The sequence below is a fragment of the Pseudophryne corroboree genome, chromosome 7 (genome assembly GCF_028390025.1).
Source record: "Pseudophryne corroboree isolate aPseCor3 chromosome 7, aPseCor3.hap2, whole genome shotgun sequence".
Classification (NCBI taxonomy): domain Eukaryota; kingdom Metazoa; phylum Chordata; class Amphibia; order Anura; family Myobatrachidae; genus Pseudophryne; species Pseudophryne corroboree.
In genome coordinates this window covers 212392273-212414688 of record NC_086450.1, presented here as the reverse complement: position 1 = coordinate 212414688, position 22416 = coordinate 212392273, and the positions used below count along the sequence as shown (strand labels likewise).

The 22416-nt window shown below is 45.2% G+C and overlaps 1 pseudogene; it reads right to left on the bottom strand.

Moving 5' to 3' along the window:
* Positions 1 to 595: 595 nt before the first annotated feature.
* On the bottom strand, positions 596 to 714 carry LOC134947355 (5S ribosomal RNA; annotated as a pseudogene).
* Between the last annotated feature and the right edge of the window lie 21702 nt (positions 715 to 22416).

Below are 22416 nucleotides of genomic sequence, written 5' to 3'. Positions count from 1 at the left end.
CTCTTATAAAATTTGTCCCTTGTAAACCAACAGTGCATATACATACGAAATGCCTGTATAGGTCTTTAAGGAGTTACTGTTGTTGGTGGTGCACCCAGAGTCAATAATACATGTCAAAGTTACAAAAGAAAAAGAGAGACTCTGTGTTGGGGCACGCTTAAAAAACTAAAACTTAACTTTTAATTATTGTATGATAAAATTATGGTACACAATTCAACACACATATATAGTTTATAATATTTAAGGAGAAAAACAAATAATTCTCATTTGTGAAGTAATAATTTCGGAGTAGTAATTCTCCAAATGATATTATTATTTGTGGTGACAGTGACACCTGAGATGAAAAATATTAGGAATTCAATTTCAGCATAAGAGAAAATTCTTCAAATGCCTATTATAATGGTATGTCCTGGTAACGATTAATCTGCTATTTCAACAATTTTTTCTGATCAATGATAGCAATATGCCAAAGAGCTCTGGATGAGTGTATGATCAGAAAGAAAATTCAATAAGAAGAAGAAAAATTAGAAATGAAAAGTGGTAATGGTCAAAGGTTGCTCCACCACCTCTGCTTTTCACATGAATATAGAGATATTTGTTACTGCACCTAATATTCCCTGGAAGTCTCCCATCCAGGTACTAATCAGGCTATTTACTGCTTAGCTTCCAAGATCAGACGAGATTGGGCGTAGCCAGTGAGATGTGGCAGTAATATCACATAGATTGTGAATGAGAGAATGTATGGTTATTGGCATATACCAGTTAGAGTACTTCTGCTGTCCATTAATGCGCACAGTTTCCCTGTTACTTTTAGCATTGCAGGGGAGTTATGTAACTGGCGTTTTAGGATGAGAGAGTACTGAACAAGTAAGATACAGGAAACCTATAGGTTCAGAGCCCGTCTTCTGCTGTCCACTGTCATATAATTTAATACAGTGGACAGTGGATGAGAGAGGCGGGTTATCTGGGCCTATTAAATAATGGTGTGAAACTACACAGATATCTTAAGGTTTCTTACGATAGTGCATATTTCAATGACATACTGTTGATCCTAATAGTAGTGGGCAAAGGGATTTTTCGCTATTGGCGATGCCCCTAGAATATTGCTGAGGAAATCCAAAACCAGCTATTTATGATATCTCAAACCGTACATAATAGTATGAAATTTATGTCTCACTAATTAGAGTATGAGAGTGAGAGAGAAAAAAGAGACATCAAATAGTGTGAAATATCCTAACACTGTAAATAACAAATAGCAGATTAAGCAAAAAATTTGAAAATTCGGGTCAAAACATTTTTTGTCAATTATACGATACCAGGAGGTGAGTGGGCTGAACCGTGCACTGTTCAGCACCACTAGTCACAGACGGCCGTTTCACCTGGAGGTGGCTTGTTCACTGTGTGAAGTGGTGATGGAAGAGAGTCTATTTAAGGCAAAAAAGAGGGGGTGGTCTAACAAATTGGGGGTGGTCTAAAAAATTCAGACCAATCTCAGAAAAGAAGAAGTAGAATGCATGATGTCACTGAAACATCCTGCACATCACTTCCGGTTTCAAAATCCGGAAGATGTGCCATGTATATGGTTAGATAGTGCTTATAATATGGCGTGGGACAGAATGAATAAGTAAGAAAGATAGTATTTAAAATTGATTAATAGGGCCAAGATCGAAGTGTTAGCTCCATTGCCAGTAGTTTACTGGAGTTGTCAGGGACGCGTCCCTGAATAAGGTAGCGTCATTTCCGGTTGAAAAGACCGGAAGTGGCGTGAGTGGCCGTCATTGTAGGTTCATGTTAGGCTAAATGGAAAGATCACATGGGGCTGAGGATACCTGGGGATGGGCCACACAGGGAGTGAGGGGGTACATATTAAACCGGATGATGTGATCACACTTGGAGTAAAAGCTCCGTGATCGGAGATGGCATGAGTGTACCGTCTTACAGGAAATGCTCAAATGGCGTCACTTCCTGTTTACATATCTACATTCATAGTGTGCGGACTTCTGTGGGTACATATCGGGACATGGACATATGACTTCCGGTTTAGAAGATCGGAAGTAGTGAAACGCTGTCACTTTTAATTTTATATGCAGCTGATTAGATGGTAATTTTAGACTAGGGATAGCTTTAAGGATCTGCAATCTTAATTTTTTAGATTTGTTTGGAACAACAAGACCCCCAGAGTTTGTCTAAATGTTCTAAAACAACCTAGACTAAGAGAAGGTAGGGGATTCCCTGACATTCAGTCCTACTACTTAGCATTCCGTTTAAGTCAACTTATGGCGACTTTCACCCTATGCAATACTTAAGATTGGGTAGATCTGGAGGCCTGTTACTCCATGGTACACTTTTTGGCTTCTATCTGGGGATTATCTAGTTCCAATAGGCCCATGTCACTTAAATCCTTCTCTTCCCTTAATTTTTATTTATTTATATGGGACTCCTCTGCTGCACCTGATATAAAGGAACTACCTTCATCTCTCCCCTAGTCCCATTATGGAATAACTCAGAATTCCCACCCAAAGCTTCCTCTTCCCACTATAAATGGTGGGTGCAAGCAGGGAATGGGCTGATTCATGACCTTAAACTCCATAATACTTTGGCTTCCATGGCTGATATTCAGCAAAAATTATCTTTCCGATCCATCACTTCCTTTGGTCCCTTCCCCTGGCAGCTACTCTGCATACCACTACCCCTTTTGTGAGGTTTTACCTTAGTTTTGTATTTTGGAAGGATATGATTTCCTCTATTTATAACTTGCTGATTGACACTACCTGTGTATCCCAGACTCACCTTGAGCGGGAATGGAAAGAGATTTGGATCCACCCCCAGCTAAGTCCTGCTGGGGGGAGGTGAGGAGGCAATTGCCACTAACTCCATCACAACATAAGTTAAGGAAACCACATCTAAAATGTATTATCTGTGGTATTATGCACTGGACAGACTCTCCAAAATGTTCCCTACCTCAAATCCCAGTTGTTGACGGACATGTGGCCACAGAGGTACTCTTTATAATATTGGGTGGACATGTCTTTATATTGACCCATTTTGGACTAAGGTCCTATCTATTATAAACTTCCTCTCTGAAAAACAACTAACCCTGGACCACTGGTTTTTCCATCTCTCTCGCCCTTTCCCAGATGTGAGCTCACAATCAAATAAGATGTTTTCCCATATTCTTACTGCGGCTAAATGTTTAATCTATAGGAACTGCTCTCCCCCACAAGTCTGATGCACCTCATATGTTTGATCTCATATGGACTCCCTGGCTTCATATTGAGAGACATCATTGCTCATCCCTCTTTTGGGCTAGTCCTGTCCTCATTCTTGTTGTCTCTACTGCCGTCTTTGGGTCCTCCACGCTGGACACTACTTCTTATGACCATGTAACAATTATTCAGTTCTCCATGTCCCTTCTGAAGTTGGTTCTAGTCTTGTTTTTGTATCTTGTTTTCTCTTGAATATCAACCTTGGCTTCATTTGTACCACCCCTCTTTTTCCTTTTCCCTTCTTTTCCCGTTCCTTAAAATGCAAAGAAAATGTTGGTGTTTATTTATTTGCTCAAATACATTTCTGTTGTTTTCTCCTTCTTCATTTTACAAATAAAGAGGTAAATAAAAATAAAAAATAAAAAGAATAAAAAGATGGAAGGTGTGTCCCCCTACTTCATAACTAGACTAGGCCTGTAAGTGTAGGTTGATAGCTGAAAAATTGGGGGACCAAATAGTATGTGTACTCCCAGAATTTCTCAGTCACAATCAGTGACTGAGAGCAGCTGTATCACAGAATCTCTGGAGCATGGGGTAAGCGGCACTGGAGGCAAAGAAGCAAACCTACTTGTACATGGCTCTGATCACAATGGAGCTCGGAGTGCTGGGAAAGCTGCTGTCATGGCATCTATAAGGCCATAGCCTGGGACTTCCCATACTACTCTCAGCTTCAGGGGAAAGGTAAGCAGAAAGGCATCTATCACAACCTCAGCCTGAACCAGTGCTTCACCTGCCTGCCTTGCCAGCCCAGACAACGGACAGCCTCTGAGCGGTATGTGGCTGAGCCTGGGAGAGGACCAGGCAAAGTGTCCACCAAAAAGAGAAGTCCCTTCTGACCACTGGAAGAATATCAGGGGCGTGGCACACAGTACAATTCAATCACAGGAATCCCAGCATTGAGATATTTTCAGTCCTGAATCCCAGTATTACATAAATGTGGTGTGATTGGCTTCCCTAATTATACATAACGTATTAGTCCAGCTGCAATACAATTTATCAATATACATTTGATTGTTTTATTTGATTTGAGTATTTGCTATCAACCAAGCTGTGAAAGGAGAAATCATTGTATACTCTCATTTATATGCGACGGGTGTGTCAATGTAATACATTTAAATATATAAATATTAAAGGAAATGGAATAATAATAACAAGGATAAAACAATTCCACTCTTGCTCTGTTGTTTTATCCTCAAATTACAGTACAAACAGGTAGACGTTTTCTTGTGTTTTTAACAGATGAAGGCAGATGAAACGTAATAACAGCAAAGCATGTTGACCTTCTCCTGCTGACGGGCTCATTATAGTTGAAATAGAAATAATAATCATATAACCCATGTTTTTAATACCTGGGGAGCATTGCCAATTACCTTGCTGTAGATAATGCCATTACCCAGTGGAATGTGGATGCAGTTAGCCTCACACAGAGAGACCATTAGAAGACTGGAAACCAAGTAACAGCAAGTTCTTTTCATCTGCAGGATTCTGTCAATATTGACTTCTACCATCACTGAACACTGAAAAATAAATAAGAGAGAAAACTTCAGTCACCTGTAAGGTGGCTTGTAGGAGTAGATCAAAAACAAAATCTTAGAAAATATTTATGCTCTTCCCAGTGCGGGATTGTAATAAGGATGCACCATGAACTCTAGGGGGTTACAGCTGCCAAATCAACTTCTACATTACTCGTACATCAGTTGGTCATCATAGATCAGTAGTCACCCTTCAGCTATCTGACTTCACATCAAGGTGCTCCGCTCTCAGGAGACACCACTGCAACCTGCAAATTACATGTAGGTGTGAGTAGAGGAGGGAAGTCTGCCAGAGCAGAGGCAAAACTATCAACTGTGCACTGCACGGGGGACCACAGCAATCAAGGGGCCCACAGCTGGCTGCATTAGAGCAGTACTATAATGAGTTATTCTGACTCATAATAGTATGCCGTGGCTGTCAACGAAGCAACCGCCTCACCTCTTCCTCTTACCTCAAGATATTGCTGCCTGAGTCCCCGCCCCAGTGCCGTAACTAGAGTTTTTAGCGCTGTGTGCAAGAAACGGCATCGGTGCCCCCCCCTTAATTAAAATAGGGGCATTGCGCACCGTAGGCGCGCTGCAAAAATATAAGGGCGTGGCTTCACGGGGAAGGGGTGTGGCCACAAAATAATACCAGTTCATATTACGGTGCACAGTAGTCTCCATTATTTAAATTATGCCGCACAGTAGCGCCACTACACCAGGTAGAACCCCTTTTTACACATTACGGCAGACAGAGTCCACCTTTTTACACATTACGGCAGACAGAGGGGGTCATGCTGACCCGATCGCACGTTGCAGTTTTTCGCAGCGTAGCGATCGGGTCAGAACTGTGCATGCGCCGGCGCCGCAGTGCGCCGGCGCATGGCCGCCACTCGCTGCCCTACGATCGTCTCTGCCTGATTGACAGGCAGAGGTGGTCGATGGGCGGGAGGGGGCGAAACAGCCGCTGTTTCGTGATAGCGTTCCAGCCAATGCTTGCGTGGCCGGACCATGCGGGGAGTGGCCCGCAGAGGCTGCGTGACGTCACACGCAGCCATTGCGGGCCGGGGAGCGATAAGTAGCTCCTGGCCAGCGCGCTAAAGCTGCACTGGTCGGGAGCCACTCTTGAAGTGTAAAGGCATCGCCGCTGTGCGATGCCTTTGCACTTCTGCGGGGGGGTGGCACTGACATGCGGGGTGGACTAGCCCTGTGCTGGGCATCCCCCCGCATGTCTGAGTTCATGATCGTAGCTGTGCTATATTTAGTACAGCTACGATCAACTCGGGATGACCCCCAGAGTCCCTTTTTTACACATTACGGCAGCAAGTCCCCCTTTTTACACATTGCGGCAGACAGAGTCCTTCTTTTTTACACATTACGGCAGAGTCCTCCTTTTAACACATTACGGCAGCCAGTCCCACTTTTTACACATTACGGCAGACAGTCCCCCTTTTTACACATTACGGCAGACAGTACCCCTTTTAACACATTAGGTAGATAGATAGACAGACAGACAGACAGACAGAAAAGATGATTGATACTTACTGTCTCTCTGCTGGCTCAGGCAGTCTAGCTCCTCGGTGCAGCTGCTCAGCTGCTGGCAGATCCCGGGCAGGGAAGGAGGAGGAACTCAGGAGCTGCAGCAGCACTCTGTAATTGGTGGCAGTGCCGCATACAGCTGTCCCTCTCTTTCCACATTGGCTGGCCATCACCGCTGTGATTGCTGGGATGAGGGAAGCGCATCCCAGCATTCACAGCAATGGCGGCCAGCCTATGTGGAAGGAGAGGGACAGCTGCAGTGGCACCGCCACCAATTACAGTGCGCTACTGTGGCTCCTGAGTCCCCCTCCCTACTCCTCCCCTGCCTCCGGAGCTGCTCCTCTCCTCGCTCAGGTGCCTTGTAATGGGTCAGTTTAACTCATTGCAATGCTGCTGAGTAAAGTCACGGGTACACGGCCAGTTGCACCCTCATGGTGACTGCGCTGTGCGCCAGGCACACCTGGCACACACGTAGTTACGGCCCTGCCCCGCCCCATCCCTCCTTTCACCTCTGGCTCCTCTTCTGCCATGGCTTTGCACAGTCCCGACTGCCTGCCAATCATTGTACTGTCTGGGGCAGATTTAGGGGTGAGGGCGCCCTAGGCACAACAAAAATGTCCGCCTCCCATTGTCTAATTTTATTATTTTTATTGATTGGTTATTAGCTCTAATTTGATGATAGCCAATTTATTAGAATCATTTTAGAAAAGCCACTATTATTTTTTTTATTTATTTAATTATGTGTACATATCTAGTAGGTAGGGCAGCTTACAGGGGCAATATAAGCTTGTCCTACCCATTTACACCACATCTAAGATGGCATATGGTAAAGTTCAGTGGAAATATTTTGTAGTTACTGGAACATTTTGGGCTACAGCACCAACACAAGCACTTAATTGCTGCCCCCAAACAAGTGCCACCCCTAGGCATGTGCCTCACGTGCCTAATAGGAAATTCATTACTGCCCGCAGTGTGCCCACAGTTCTCCTTCTGTATCTGGATTGGAACAAAATTAGGCTACTGCTTCATTCCCAACCCCATGTAGATGAACCTCCCATCGGGACACTTATGAAGTCGACTCACCATACCACAGCATTATGGCCACTACATTCTCTCACTGGAGTGGAGGACTGTGGCGGCAGCAATAATAAATCCAGCTGCCAATAACATCAGGTTAATGAAAAATAGAATGGTGGGGTTTGGTGCAGGAAGGATGGTGCTGGAGAAATGAGAGGAATGGCGCTGCTGAGGAGCAGGAGTGATGGTGCTGGAGAGATGCAAGGGGAATTGTGCTGGTGAGGAGCAGGAGGTATGGCGCTAGAGAGATGCGTGGGGGATGGCGCTGGTGAGGAGCAGGAGGGAAGGTGCTGGAGAGACACTGGGGGAATGTCGCTGGTGAGGAGCAAGAGGGATGGGGTTGTATAAACGCAGAGGGAATGTCGCTGGTGAGGAGCAGGAGGGATGTGGCTGGAGAGACACGGGGGGAATGTTGCAGGTGAGGAGCAAGAGGGATGGTGCTGGAGAGATGCTGGGGGAACGGCGCTGGTAAGGAGGGATGGCAGTAGAGAGACACGGGGGGAATGGCGCTGGTGAGGAGCAGGAGGGATGTCACTGGAGAGAAGCTGGGGAATGGAGCTGTTGAGGAGCAGGTGGAACAGCGCTGGAGAAATTCTGGGGGAATGGGGCTGGTGAGGAGCCAGAGAGATTATGTTAGTGTGATGAAGGTGGGATGGTGCTCTGCCGTGGCAACTGTGTGAAGTTGCCTGTCCTGCAATACATTCAACAGAATCCAATGAGCTACTCTGTGTAAATCTGTTTTTCTTTTGCATGGTGGGCGCATGAGAATGTTATTGGGGGGCCCAAACCACATTGTCCTATCTGGGCCCACTACTCACTAGTTCCACCACTGTGCCAGTGGTCTGTAAAAGTTGCATCAAAGTTTATTGTCTTACCACTTCAGTACCCTGTCATTGAATTGAACATGTACTGTAGCTCTAATACAGATTTGTATCTGATGGCTCCTTAATGTATAGAAAATATGTGTATATTGTGTATACAGTAAGTTAATTATGTACACTGACAGGGTGAATAGGGGAGCCTTACCAACTGCCAGTGAGTTCTGGATGGTGATGTTTGGCAGTGTTTGTGGTGGCAGTTGGTGTGGCTACCCTATTTACATTTTGGACTGTACTGCAGCCCCATCTCTGGGACCATTTTTGCTGGTTTTGGTTCTAATTCATCGTCCAGTTTTGGTTGTGGATTTTGGCCATGACGGGTTTTGGATTTTTTTCCTAAAAATGTACAAAAAAAAAGCTAAATCACAAAATTTGGGCCTTTTTTTGTCCTAGAGTATTAACCTCAATAACATTAATTTCCACTAATTTCCAGTCAATTTTGACCACCACACAGCTCACAAAGTCATAGGCTACTGTGAGCACACTGTGGCAGTATTCTAGGCGATCAGCCAGGCCGCATAGAATGCTGTGAAAACGTCCCTCCTAAAATGGCTGCCGCCTGAGAGATGACAGTTTTTAAGGATGCTAGAGGAGGAGGTGGCCATTTTGGGAGGGACATTTAATAGACGGAGCCTGGAGGGAGCAGGTGGAGGCAGAAAATGGCACAGCAGTGCCGGGGATGCAGCAGCGTTGGTGACGGAATTGGTGTTGGCAGCAGCAGCAGAGGGAGCAAGCCGGCAGCATGAAACAACCCCTTGACAACAAGCAGGTACAGCATGGTGCTAGGGGGCATTACTGTGTGGGACATAATAAGGTGCAATGGGCATTACTGTGTGGGTCTTAATATGGTACAAGGATCATTACTGTGTGGGGCATAATTTGGTGTTAGGCAGGGCCGGATTAATGGCCACATGGGCCTGGAGCTGAACATTTTTAAGGGCCTATAGTAAGAAGGAGAGAAGATGTGACCAGTGCTGTGTGAATGTGGCCAGAGCCTTGTAGGCTTGTACACCCTACACCAGTGGTAGCCAACCCTGGTCCTCAAGATCTACCAACAGTTAATGTTTTCCAGGTCTCCTCACAGAATCACAAGTTAAGTTAGTATTAGCTCCATCTGCGTATCTTATAAAATGTGTCAGTGAGTAATGAATACACCTGTGCACCAGCTAGGTGGTCTGGAAAACATGAACTGTTGGTAGCTCTCAAGGACCAGGGTTAGGTACCCCTGCCCTATACATTATGTGCACAATGTAAATACATAAACATAGAAAAATTGATTAATTTTGTGAGAAAACTACAAACACAATTTTAATACTTATGATTTATGATTGTTTGGCCAGCTGTGTGCCTGGTAATCATCCTGCTGCCAGCATAATGGGCCTATTTTTATGTGGAGGCCTGGAGCTGTAGCTCCATCTGCCCCATTGTTAATCTGGCCCTGGTGCTAGGGGCATAATATTCTGTAAGGTTGTATTTTCCTGCAAGACCATGACCATTTTCTGCTAGACCACACCCCTTTTCACACATTTCTTAGCAGTCATACTCTTCAAAATCACCTCATAGTCGAGATTTGAACCCATTGCCTTTCATACTGTAGGCAGATACCTTTCTGATGGAGGTATTTGCTCCTGCATCAGAAGCCTGCAAATTCTAACTACAGTATATGAAGCCACTTACACTTGTCAGTCCAAACTGATTGCAACTAAGATCTATGTAGTGTGCAGCCACTCATCCAATCCCCTGCTGCCACATACTACAAAGAGCTACTCAGCCGCAATAATGATTATTTCTGTGACAAATATAAGTAGCTGTAGTTAGAATTTGCAAGCTTCCAATGCTGGAGCAAATAGCTCCATCAGTAAGGTGTCTGCCTCCAGTGCAATAGGTGATGGGTTTGAATCCTGGGTATGACAGAATTTTAAAACGTGTGTCTTAAATACAGAGGATGTGACTTAAGGTGCAGGGACTGGAGGGAATGTCAGCTACAGAGGAGATAGCGGCGGCAGGAGGAAACTACATTAAAATTATTAAAAGTTAATTGGAGGCAGAGTTAGGGGCGGCAGGAGGAAGCTACGTACATACTAGTGATGTGCACCGGCAATTTTTCGGGTTTTGTGTTTTGGTTTTGGATTCGGTTCCGCGGCCGTGTTTTGGATTCGGACACGTTTTAGCAAAACCTCCCTGAAAATTTTTTGTCGGATTCGGGTGTGATTTGGATTCGGGTGTTTTTTTGCAAAAAACCCTCAAAAACAGCTTAAATCATAGAATTTGGGGGTCATTTTGATCCCATAGTATTATTAACCTCAATAACCATAATTTCCACTCATTTTCAGTCTATTCTGAACACCTCACACCTCACAATATTATTTTTAGTCCTAAAATTTGCACCGACGTCGCTGGATGACTAAGCTAAGCGACCCTAGTAGCCGACACAAACACCTGGCCCATCTAGGAGTGGCACTGCAGTGTCAGACATGATGGCACTTCAAAAAAATAGTTCCCAAACAGCACATGATGCAAAGAAAAAAAGAGGCGCAATGAGGTAGCTGTGTGACTAAGCTAAGCGACCCAAGTGGCCGACACAAACACCTGGCCCATCTAGGAGTGGCACTGCAGGGTCAGACAGGATGTCACTTCAAAAAAATAGTCCCCAAACAGCACATGATGCAAAGAAAAAGAGAGGCGCAATGAGGTAGCTGTGTGACTAAGGTAAGCCACCCAAGTGGCCGACACAAACACCTGGCCCATCTAGGAGTGGCACTGCAGTGTCAGACAGGATGGCAGATTTAAAAAATAGTCCCCAAACAGCACATGATGCAAAGAAAAAAAAAAAGGTGCACCAAGGTCGCTGGATGGCTAAGCTAAGCGACCCAAGTGGCTAACACAAACACCTGGACCATCTAGGAGTGGCACTGCAGTGTCAGACAGAATGGTAGATTAAAAAAATAGTCCCCAAACAGCACATTATGCAAAGAAAAAAAGAGGTGCAAGATGGAAGCTGTGTGACTAAGCTAAGCGACCCAAGTGGCCGACACAAACACCTGGCCCATCTAGGAGTGGCACTGCAGTGTCAGACTGGATGGCACTTCAAAAATATAGTCCCCAAACAGCACATGATGCAAAGAAAAAAAGAGGCGCAATGAGGTAGCTGTGTGACTAAGCTAAGCGACCCAAGTGGCCGACACAAACACCTGGCCCATCTAGGAGTGGCACTGCAGTGTCAGACAGGATGGCGCTTCCAAAAATAGTCCCCAAACAGCACATGATGCAAAGAAAAAAAGAGGTGCACCAAGGTCGCTGGATGGCTAAGCTAAGCGACCCAAGTGGCCGACACAAACACCTGGCCTATCTAGGAGTGGCACTGCAGTGTCAGACAGGATGGCAGATTAAAAAAATAGTCCCCAAACAGCACATGATGCAAAGAAAAAAGAGGTGCAAGATGGAAGCTGTGTGACTAAGCTAAGCGACCCAAGTGGCCGACACAAACACCTGGCCCATCTAGGAGTGGCACTGCAGTGTCAGACAGGATGGCACCTCAAAAAAATAGTCCCCAAACAGCACATGATGCAAAGAAAAAAAGAGGCGCAATGAGGTAGCTGTGTGACTAAGCTACGCGACCCAAGTGGCCGACACAAACACCTGGCCCATCTAGGAGTGGCACTGCAGTGTCAGACAGGATGGCAGATTAAAAAAATAGTCCCCAAACAGCACATGATGCAAAGAAAAAAAGAGGTGCAAGATGGAAGCTGTGTGACTAAGCTAAGCGACACAAGTGGCCGACACAAACACCTGGCGCATCTAGGAATGGCACTGCAGTGTCAGACAGGATGGCACTTCAAAAAAATAGTCCCCAAACAGCACATGATGCAAAGAAAAAAGAGGCGCAATGAGGTAGCTGTGTGACTAAGCTAAGCGACCCAAGTGGCCGACACAAACACCTGGCATATCTAGGAGTGGCACTGCAGTGTCAGACAGGATGGCACTTCAAAAAAATAGTCCCCAAATAGCACATGATGCAAAGAAAAAAAGAGGCGCAATGAGGTAGCTGTGTGACTAAGCTAAGCGACACAAGTGGCCGACACAAACACCTTGCCCATCTAGGAGTGGCACTGCAGTGTCAGACAGGATGGCACTTCAAAAAAATAGTCCCCAAACAGCACATGATGCAAAGAAAAAAAGAGGCGCAATGAGGTAGCTGTGTGACTAAGCTAAGCGACCCAAGTGGCCGACACAAACACCTGGCCCATCTTGGAGTGGCACTGCAGTGTCAGACAGGATGGCACTTCCAAAAATAGTCCCCAAACAGCACATGATGCAAAGAAAAATTAAAGAAAAAAGAGGTGCAGGCATCGCAACCGACACAATTGGACTCTCCTTGGGGATTTGTGATTTAGAAGAACGCACAGTTCTTTGCTGTGCTTTTGCCATCTTAACTCTTTTAAGTTTTCTAGCAGGAGGATGAGTGCTTCCATCCTCACGTGAAGCTGAACCACTAGCCTTGAACATAGGCCAGGCCCTCAGCTGTTCCTTGCCACTCCGTGTCGTAAATGGCACATTGGCAAGTTTTCGCTTCTCCTCAGACGATTTTGATTTAGATTTTTGGGTCATTTTACTGAGCTTTATTTTTTTGGATTTTACATGCTCTCTACTATGACATTGGGCATCGGCCTTGGCAGACGACGTTGATGGCATTTCATCGTCTCAGCCATGACTAGTGGCTGCAGCTTCAGCATGAGGTGTAAGTGGATCTTGATCTTTCCCTATTTTACCATCCACATTTTTGTTCTCCATTTTTGAATGTCTGGAATTATATGCCAGTATCATTAGCAATGGCCTACTACTATATACACTGCGCACAACTGAAATGCACCACAGGTATGGATGGATAGTATACTTGATGACACAGAGGTAGGTAGAGCAGTAGCCTACTGTACCGTACTGCTATATATTATATACTGGTGGTCAGCAAACTGTGCAAAACTGAAATGCACCACAGGTATGGATGGATAGTATACTTGACGACACAGAGGTAGGTAGAGCAGTGGCCTACTGTACCGTACTGCTATATATTATATACTGGTGGTCAGCAAACTGTGCAAAACTGAAATGCACCACAGGTATGGATGGATAGTATACTTGATGACACAGAGGTAGGTAGAGCAGTGGCCTACTGTACCGTACTGCTATATATTATATACTGGTGGTCAGCAAACTGTGCAAAACTGAAATGCACCACAGGTATGGATGGATAGTATACTTGACGACACAGAGGTAGGTAGAGCAGTGGCCTACTGTACCGTAATGCTATATATTATATACTGGTGGTCAGCAAACTGTGCAAAACTGAAATGCACCACAGGTATGGATGGATAGTATACTTGAAGACACAGAGTTGGGTAGAGCAGTGGCCTACTGTACCGTACTGCTATATATTATATACTGGTGGTCAGCAAACTGTGCAAAACTGAAATGCACCACAGGTATGGATGGATAGTATACTTGACGACACAGAGATAGGTAGAGCAGTGGCCTACTGTACCGTACTGCTATATAGTATATACTGGTTGTCAGCAAACTGTGCAAAACTGAAATGCACCACAGGTATGGATGGATAGTATACTTGACGACACAGAGGTAGGTAGAGCAGTGGCCTACTGTACCGTACTGCTATATAGTATATACTGGTTGTCAGCAAACTGCGCAAAACTGAAATGCACCACAGGTATGGATGGATAGTATACTTGACGACACAGAGGTAGGTAGAGCAGTGGCCTACTGTACCGTACTGCTATATATTATATACTGTTGGTCAGCAAACTGTGCAAAACTGAAATGCACCACAGGTATGGATGGATAGTATACTTGACGACACAGAGGAAGGTAGAGCAGTGGCCCACTGTACCGTACTTCTATATATTATATACTGGTGGTCAGCAAACTGTGCAAAACTGAAATGCACCACAGGTATGGATGGATAGTATACTTGACGACACAGAGGTAGGTAGAGCAGTGGCCTACTGTACCGTACTGCTATATATTATATACTGGTGGTCAGCAAACTGTGCAAAACTGAAATGCACCACAGGTATGGATGGATAGTATACTGATGACACAGAGGTAGGTAGAGCAGTGGCCTACTGTACCGTACAGCTATATATTATATACTGGTGGTCAGCAAACTGTGCAAAACTGAAATGCCCCATAGGTATGGATGGATAGTATACTTGACGACACAAAGGTAGGTAGAGCAGTGGCCTACTGTACCGTACTGCTATATATTATATACTGTTGGTCAGCAAACTGTGCAAAACTGAAATGCACCACAGGTATGGATGGATAGTATACTTGACGACACAGAGGTAGGTAGAGCAGTGGCCTACTGTACCGTACTGCTATATATTATATACTGGTGGTCAGCAAACTGTGCAAAACTGAAATGCACCACAGGTATGGATGGATAGTATACTTGACGACCCAGAGGTAGGTAGAGCAGTGGCCTACTGTACCGTACTGCTATATATTATATACTGGTGGTCAGCAAACTGTGCAAAACTGAAATGCACCACAGGTATGGATGGATAGTATACTTGACGACACAGAGGTAGGTAGAGCAGTGGCCTACTGTACCGTACTGCTATATATTATATACTGGTGGTCAGCAAACTGTGCAAAACTGAAATGCACCACAGGTATGGATGGATAGTATACTTGACGACACAGAGGTAGGTAGAGCAGTGGCCTACTGTACCGTACTGCTATATATTATATACTGGTGGTCAGCAAACTGTGCAAAACTGAAATGCACCACAGGTATGGATGGATAGTATACTTGACGACACAGAGGTAGGTAGAGCAGTGGCCTACTGTACCGTACTGCTATATATTATATACTGGTGGTCAGCAAACTGTGCAAAACTGAAATGCACCACAGGTATGGATGGATAGTATACTTGACGACACAGAGGTAGGTAGAGCAGTGGCCTACTGTACAGTACAGCTATATATTATATACTGGTGGTCAGCAAACTGTGCAAAACTGAAATGCACCATAGGTATGGATGGATAGTATACTTGACGACACAAAGGTAGGTAGAGCAGTGGCCTACTGTACCGTACTGCTATATATTATATACTGTTGGTCAGCAAACTGTGCAAAACTGAAATGCACCACAGATATGGATGGATAGTATACTTGACGACACAGAGGTAGGTAGAGCAGTGGCCTACTGTACCGTACTGCTATATATTATATACTGGTGGTCAGCAAACTGTGCAAAACTGAAATGCACCACAGGTATGGATGGATAGTATACTTGACGACACAGAGGTAGGTAGAGCAGTGGCCTACTGTACCGTACTGCTATATATTATATACTGGTGGTCAGCAAACTGTGCAAAACTGAAATGCACCACAGGTATGGATGGATAGTATACTTGACGACACAGAGGTAGGTAGAGCAGTGGCCTACTGTACCGTACTGCTATATATTATATACTAGTGGTCAGCAAACTGTGCAAAACTGAAATGCACCACAGGTATGGATGGATAGTATACTTGACGACACAGAGGTAGGTAGAGCTGTGGCCTACTGTACCGTACTGCTATATATTATATACTGGTGGTCAGCAAACTGTGCAAAACTGAAATGCACCACAGGTATGGATGGATAGTATACTTGACGACACAAAGGTAGGTAGAGCAGTGGCCTACTTTACCGTACTGCTATATATTATATACTGTTGGTCAGCAAACTGTGCAAAACTGAAATGCATCACAGGTATGGATGGATAGTATACTTGACGACACAGAGGTAGGTAGAGCAGTGGCCTACTGTACCGTAATGCTATATAGTATATACTGGTTGTCAGCAAACTGTGCAAAACTGAAATGCACCACAGGTATGGATGGATAGTATACTTGACGACACAGAGGTAGGTAGAGCAGTGGCCTACTGTACCGTACTGCTATATAGTATATACTGGTTGTCAGCAAACTGTGCAAAACTGAAATGCACCACAGGTATGGATGGATAGTATACTTGACGACACAGAGGTTGGTAGAGCAGTGGCCTACTGTACCGTACTGCTATATATTATATACTGGTGGTCAGCAAACTGTGCAAAACTGAAATGCACCACAGGTATGGATTGGTGGTCTTTAGTATGCCGTCGGTCGGGCTACCGGCGACCAGCATACTGGCGCCGGGAGCCCTACAGCCGGCATACCGACACTTATTCTCCCTCGTGGGGGCGTAGCGTGGCGAGCACCGCAAGCCCACAAGGGGCTCATTTGCGCTCACCACACTGTCGGTAAGCCGGCGGTCGGGCTCCCGGCGCCGGTATGCTGGTCGCCGGGAGCCCGACCGCTGGCATATCGTAGTAAACCCGTATGGATGGATAGTATACTTGACGACACAGAGGTAGGTAGAGCAGTGGCCTACTGTACCGTACTGCTATATATATAGTTATACTGGTGGTCAGCAAAATTCTGCACTGTCCTCCTACTATATACTACAATGCAGCACAGATATGGAGCGTTTTTCAGCAGAGAACGTATAATAATGGTGGTCACTGGTCAGCAAAACTCTGCACTGTCCTCCTACTATATAATACTGCTGGTCCCCCAGTCCCCACAATAAAGCAATTAGCACACTGAGCACAGATATTTGCAGCACACTGAGCACAGTCAGATATGGAGCATTTTTCAGGCAGAGAACGTATAATAATGGTGGTCACTGGTCACTGGTCAGCAAAACTCTGCACTGTCCTCCTACTATATAATACTGCTGGTCCCCAGTCCCCACAATAAAGCAATTAGCACACTGAGCACAGATATTTGCAGCACACTGAGCACAGTCAGATATGGAGCGTTTTTTCAGGCAGAGAACGTAGATATTTGCACTTGCAGCACACTGAGCACAGATATTTGTAGCACACTGAGCACAGATATTTGCAGCACAATTTGCAGCCCACTGAACATAGAAACTGAGAGGACGCCAGCCACGTCCTCTCACGATCATCTCCAATGCACGAGTGAAAAATGGCAGCGACGCGCGGCTCCTTATATAGAATACGAATCTCACGAGAATCCGACCGCGGGATTATGACGTTCGGGCGCGCTCGGGTTAACCGAGCAAGGCGGGAGGATCCGAGTCTGCCTCGGACCCGTGTAAAATGGGTGAAGTTTGGGGGGGTTCGGATCCCGAGGATCCGAACACGCTCATCACTAGTACATACTAAAATTATTGAAACTGTGATCCACCATGCTGTAAGTGGCCGCTTGTGTTGCCTTGAGGTAAAGCTGCTACTGTGTATAAGGAGCGCTGACAGGCACTCTATCACTAGCCTCATACTGTGAGTCTTTCACTAGCCGCTTCATGCAAACAAGCTACATTTCTCAGTGAAAGATGGACTGGGTGAGCAAAGCTGGAGCAAGAACTTGTCAGGTCTGGGGTCTGCAAACATGAAGACTTCCTGGATCCAGCTGACCTGATCTGATGGCCAGTCTGAGTAAGCTTCAAGGGCTGCTACCAATCAATTTCATCGCACCTGAACTGCCAAAGTGATTACCATGCGATCATGCAATAGATCGCATGGTAATCACATGATCGTCACATCACCGCTGAGTGGGAACGGCCTCTGGCCGCTCCCGGCGGGTGCCCATCGCACATCGCAGTGCGATATATCTCATGTGGTTTTAAAACCACATGCGATCGCACTGCGATGCGAGAGATATTAAGTGCAGCACATAATATCTTGAGATGCGACATTCGAGCGGTGTGCCCGCGCATCGCATCTCAAGGTGCCTAAAATGTGCATACAATCCTTCGATTTCTCTCACAGATGAGGTTGAAATCGAAGGTTAGCTCCGATTATCTCACAAGTGTATGGGCACCAAAAGAGACACATCCTGCTGTATTTGCATTTTAATTGTATGGTATTGCACAGCCGCTTCCCTGCGGCTGTGCAATATCTTACAAATCAGAAGCAGGACCTGTTATTAAGGGCTTGCAAATGCCTACTCAAATGCAATAATTTTTTTTTTAAAAACACAGGCAAAACAGCCGGTCAGAAATTATTAGAGACGCCCACTGGAGCCATCTCAAGGTCCTCAGAAACTGCATGCACATACGCAGCATTGGTGCAGAAATTAGCAATATCGACACCATCAGTGAGGCTGTGGTCATACAGACTGGCCATTGGAGCAGCAACTCTGGTCAGTAGCGGCTCTTGCCATGGGCAAGCAGGTTGAGGGCGCCGCTACTGTTCCGGTGCCGTGTGGTGCGCCTGACGTAATCACGCACTGCACGGCATTGTGTGAGTGGCCGCAGATGCTAGGGGTCATAATTGACCTCTAGTATCTGTGCAGTGTGCGGCGCTATGGGAGAGACATCATGACGTCTCTTCCATAGGTCAGAGGAGCAGCGGCCAGAGATGAAGGACAGCAGCAGCAGTCGGGAAGCAGGAACGGGGCTGGTGAGTATTTTCTTTTTCTTAAGCGCCGCTACTAGGTGCACAGCAACAGAAGGCACATCTACTGAGGGCACAGCAACAGGGGCACAACTACTGAGGGCACAGCAACAGGGGCAAAACTACAGGGGCACAACTACTGAGGGTACAGCAGCAGGGGGCAAAACTACAGGGGCACAATTACTGAGGGCACAGCAACAGGGGCAAAACTACAGGGGCCTGGGTGCCACAAGGTCTAGAACCGGCCCTGCTCTGGTGTCATGTTTTCTTCATGCGCAAATGCAGCTGGAGGCAGAAACATGCTCTCCTGGAAAGGGTCATGACACCCCTTCATTTTTGCTACCACCTCATCAAAATGGTCTCTTCCTGTCAGTCAGTTTGTGATTAAATCCTAACTGTGAGCGGCATTGCAAGGTACCATTCAGGCAATAATTGCTCAGTTGCGTGAACATCGGCATTGCATACATATCAGAATCATGCCCTCGTCATTAAGTGCTTCCTCAAAGCAGCCTGGAGTAACATATTGCACTATTAGCTGCAATCAGAGACACATCTGTGATGTACTTTTCCACAGCAGGTTGCCGGGGGTTCAGTATGATTTACCGACGGACACAATACCAAAGGTCATAATCCCGACAGCCATTGACCGACAGTTAAAATACTGACACAGTCAAAAATTAAATACCGACATTCATTATGCCGACAAGTGTTCAAAATGCCGACTTGCATTTTTCTGGGGGGGGGGTTGTATCAATGTCGACATAGGTCATCATGGACACCATGTAAGTATACCACGTCCCCACGCATGGCTTGCTGCGCTCGCCATGCTTCGGGCAGAGTGTCTCGCTGTGCTCGGCAAACTATTATATTCCCCCTTCCCTGCAGGTCCACTGGGTTAGTAAAGTATGAGCAAGTCTGTTTCGGGGCAAAAATTCCTTAAAACGGCATGTCGACATTTTGACATGTCTACATTTCAAATGTCGCTATGACTATGTTGGCATTTTGAACATGTCGGTACAATTAATGTCAGTATTTTAACCTTGTCTGTATTTTGACTGTCGGTCAGTGGCTGTTGGGATTATGACTCTTGGTATTGTGTCCATGGGTAAATCAACTGCTACCCTGCCAGCACCTTTTAACGTATTGAGGATATAATGTATTGACGATTATAGTCCACCAAGGAAAGACAAAACATAGGAGCTGAACACAATATATTGAAGCAGAAACTTGCCTTAAAAGTCACATACTGTATGTGAATTACTGTAAGTTAGTCTACGTGTGATACTCAGGAGTAAGTATACTTTATACCTGGAGGCTGTAACCTCTGTTCTATGAATAGGTTCATGGAAACTTTTAGAGAGGTAAGTAGAATGAGTTGACACCGAGAATTGTACTAATAATTTCTCAACTGAGAACTTGTTTATTAAAGAAGATTTCCTCTACAGAGATGACAGGAAAGTTGCAATTAGTTGACAAGTTCTTACAATTACATTCAATTGACAATACTTTTACAATAAATTTCTCAAGAAAACGATACACAGCTTTATTGCTCTGGCAGAGTGCTAGTGTGTTTCCTGTGACTTTCTTCCTCGAGGACAGTGAATGATTATCGGGATTGGTTATATATGATCTACCGTACCTTCAGACATATAATGTACATGCATGCATTTCAACAATACATATTTAACATGAGCATTAGCTGAATGTACGCGAGGTTCTTCACCCAAAATATACTCAACACTAATAAAAGCTTATTCATGCAAAATCAGAAAACCTTTACAAGTAAATACTTGCGGACTGTAGTATAGTAAATGTTGTATATGTATATATCTTAACCAAACACTCATAGCACAATTCAGAGTACTTTACAGGTGATGCACTCTTAACTGAATAGTTTCTGTTACATGGATATGTCAGTACCTTTAAATAATCCTTTGCAAATCGTTGTCTGGGATAATTTGAGAGAGAATGTACTATACATACTTCACTCTCTCAGTATCTACAGTTTTAGCACTTTCCTTAAACTAGATTTCCTTTCTAGTTGGACGTAGCTTAATAGGCTCTAGCTTCTGCAGGCTACAGTCTAAGATGAAAGATTTCTGAAGGAACTATGGGGGTCATTCCGACCTGTTCACATGCTGCTATTTTTCGCAGCGGTGCAAACGGGTCGGTTCTGCGCAAGCGCGGTGGCCGCATTGCGCAGGCGCGTCGTTGCCCAGCAACAGTCGGCGCTGGGCAATGACAAGAAGAACGAAAAAAGCAATCGCTGCAAGAAGATTGACAGGAGGAAGGCATCACCTGTCCATCTTTTGGGAGTGGTGCGGTGAATGCAGGCGTGTCAAGGAGTTTGCATGGCGGGTGTCTGACGTCAATTCCGGGACCTGACAGGCTAAAGACATTGCAGTGGGTAAGTAACTCCAGAGCTACTCAGAAACGGCACAAAATGTTTTTGCATAGCTCGGCTGCACAAGCGTTCATAGCCCTACTATGCAAAAAAACCCTCCCCCATAGGCGGCGTCTAGTTGATCGCACGGGTACAAAAAGTTGCTATGTGTCATCAACTCGGAATGACCCCCCCTGGCCCAAATGTATTAAACTGTAAAAATTGATAACATGGAGATGGATAAAGAGTGATAAATGACCAGCCCACCAGCTCCTAACTGTCATTTTTCAAACACAGCCTGTTACATGGCAGTTAGGAGCTGGTTGGCTGGTCATTTATCTCCCTTTATCGTCTCCACTTTATCACTCTTAAAGGGTTAATACATTTGGGCCTAAGTGCCTATTTCAGCATGGATCGCTATTCAGAGAAATCTCAAATAGAGCTATTATCGAATGACAGTGCATGCATAGTGTTTGCATTGCGCACGCGCAAAGAGTAATAATGACAGAAAATGCGTACAGATCGTAACTACAATGTAGCCACTGTTTGACTGACAGGAAGGTGCCGTTTTCTGGGTGTGCCATAAAAAACGTAGCCATGCCCAGGCGTTTTTGGGGAGGGTCTCCGACGTCAGCTCAGACCACTTCCAGGCCACCTCAGTCGTAGATTAGTGGCAGCCTCAGGCCTGCTCACATTTGCTCAGATGAAAACGTTTCTTCGATGTTCCGGGAATTGCATATGCATCTGCAAGTGGATAGAGATCTGCGATGCATTCGCAATTCTTTATTCTTTCCATCGGGGCGGTGTCTTTCCACACTCAGACAACTGCAATTTTTCTCAATAGCGATCCATGCTGAATTATTCCCTAAGGTTCAATTACACGATAATCCTTTACTCTGCAATTATCACTTACTGAGTTTATTCAGGTGAACCAAATGTACAGTAACTCCTTGGTTCGTTGTGTTAAACATGTCCTTGTAATTTACTTAGGAACTAACAAGAGAGCATCTGTTGTGTCAGTATTTTAGAAGGATTTTATCTCTCACAAGCACTGAGAGCATTTGAAACCTTTGTTTTACTGTCCAATGTTGTTGGATCTGAGAGAGATATTGCTGCTTTCTGCTTATCAGACTGGCTGGACCGGTTCCTGTCTGAAGTAATAAAAGTGCAGTGCACTAAGGGGGGTCAGTCAGACCTAGCCGCTAATGTGGATCGCAGCACAGTTTGCCGGTAACGTATTGCAGCTGCGCAGGCTTACACATTGCGTTCAGGTGTACTGCAACCTCTGC